Source organism: Oratosquilla oratoria, chromosome 3 (assembly GCF_046742065.1).
Source record: "Oratosquilla oratoria isolate Oo_2021 chromosome 3, ASM4674206v1, whole genome shotgun sequence".
NCBI lineage: Eukaryota > Metazoa > Arthropoda > Malacostraca > Stomatopoda > Squillidae > Oratosquilla > Oratosquilla oratoria.
The window spans coordinates 60,826,072-60,828,571 of NC_134779.1; positions in this window are offsets into that span (position 1 = coordinate 60,826,072).

Below are 2,500 nucleotides of genomic sequence, written 5' to 3' on the forward strand. Positions count from 1 at the left end.
CCTGAGGAACCACAAGACCAGAGACCTCGTCCAGATCGTTGTCGTCTTGGATGTTCTTCCGCCCCTTTTATCCTAATCCAGTAAGACGAGGACAGCTTTTGTAAATTGGATACAGGTTCGTCTTTGAGTACGTGCATTGCTCTCAAGAAGGTCTCAGGAGGGAAGAGTGGAGGAAGGGGGAGGATGAGATGGATGAGTGGGAGAAGGGAGAAGAAGCGAAGGAAAGAAGAGAGGGGGGAAGGAAAGAGGGAGGGCAAGTGGGAGGGGAAGAGGGTGAGGATGGGAAATAGGGGAGGAATGGTTGGAAGAGGAGGACGAGTGGGAATAGGAGTGGGAAGAAAAAAGGGGAAGAGGAGGAGGAGGAGGAGGAGGAGGAGGAGGAGGAGGAGGAGGAGGAGGAGGAAGAGGAGGAGGAGGAGGAGGAAGATGAATAACCAATAGACGATGGCTGTAGCCAGGTGATTTTACTCAGCCGAAGAAGAAACTTGTGAAATGAACGAAGATGTACATCGATCAAAATCCTATTGTGTTCTTTGTCTGCCCCATCAAGTGAATGGAACATCTGACGCTGACCTGGTTAATGTTCATTGGAGAAGGCACTAAGCTGAAGGCACTTTCTCAAAGACACAATAGTGCTTCAAGACTCCTGGAATTTGACCTTTGATGACATATCTAAAAGACACAAGAGTTCTTCAAGGCCTCTTGGTTTTGACCTTTGATGACAGATCTGAAAGACACAAGAGTTTTTGAAGACCTCTTTGACTTTGACACATCTTAAAAACACAAGAGATCTTGAAAATCTTATGGTTTTGGCCTTTGATAACACATGTGAAACACATAAGAGCTTTCAAGACCCCTTGAATCTGACCTTTGATGACACATCTGAAAGACACAAGAATTCTTGAAGACCCTAAGATAACACATCTGAAGGAAATAAGATATCTTGAAGACCTCCTAACTTGGATGACGTTCTTTATAGGTTGTGTTCTGGTTAAAACCAGATGACTCTATTCAGTTTAGGTCGGGTTTTCAAAGTTATTCACAGGGTCATCATATTAATGCAGTAGGCGGAACTCACACTAATGGATTTGAATTGGACAAATTTAGATTTAAGAAGAAAAAAAGCAAAAACTGGTTTACCAATAGAATGATGAACGAATGGAATAGGCTAAATAATCAAGTAGCAGTTGCTGAAAATATCAGTTGCTTTGAAAAAAAGATAGACAACATTATGGATGGGGACGACAGGTGGTAATGGACATGGAACTACCTTGTATGGGACTTATGGTCTCTTGCAACCTTCTTCACCCTTATGTTCTTATGATGGGGCATTTTACAGACTATTTTCCAAACTAAAACGACTTTATTCAGCTGGGGAATAAGGACAAGAATACTATAATCACTAAAGCACATAGAGAGTATACGCTTTTATTAAGATCTTTTCCCAGCTGCTTGCATTGAGATGACTTTGTGCGCTACGAGGCACATCATACACGAAACATTGTGACACCACTACACGAAAGAAAATGAAACGTATGTTCGATAAAACCAGTTGAATGAATGTTTACGTAAAGCATCAGGTCCCCATTGTTACTGCACCAATAACATGCACAGACCCAAACGATACACAATGTAAACCTTTAACTGCATTTTACGATTTATTTATCTATTTACTCGGGATTATTTAACTAAAGGGAGAGACTTTCAAGTGGTTAACTTGTTCACAATGGACGAATTAAAGTTCTCTTAATCCAGGAATAAACCCTTTCATATGACCAGTTCATGGGAAAGTCTTACAATGAACAATGCTTTCCCTTTGGGAGAACTGAGGAGTCGTAGTGACCAAGGGTTTGTTGCCCTCAGCAAGGCTTCTCAAGACAATGGGTCGAATTCTTTCTACAGAACTCTCGCTTCTGATAAAAAACTAATTCGTCCTTGTATCTTCTTCTGAATTTTACTTCTTGATTGTCTACGGATGAATTGGTTAGCTTGATGGTTGAAAGCGTATAAAGAACTAGTGGACAAATTTTCAGTTCTTTCAAAACAAACACACACGCACACAATCATGCAAACACAAACGCACACAATCATACAAACACACACACACACACACACACACACACACACACACACACACACACACACACACACACACACACACACACACACACACATATATATATATATATATATATATATATATATGATAATCTTGCATAGGGGCGTGGTAATATTGAGAAACACTCAGTAACGGAAAGAAAAACAAAGGCAATTAGAAACTGATGAAACTACACTGATGGAGGTGAAAAAGACAGTAAAGCTGACGATGACTGTGACAACATATATATCAACAATGAATAAAAGAAGAATCATAACAGATGAATTATAGATATATGACAAATGGATCATAAGAAAATAAGTATACGATTTAAATACTACAGTCTTCGTCCTATATTCTGGTTTATTATGTGTGATTTTATTCAGCTGAGGGAAAGCTAAA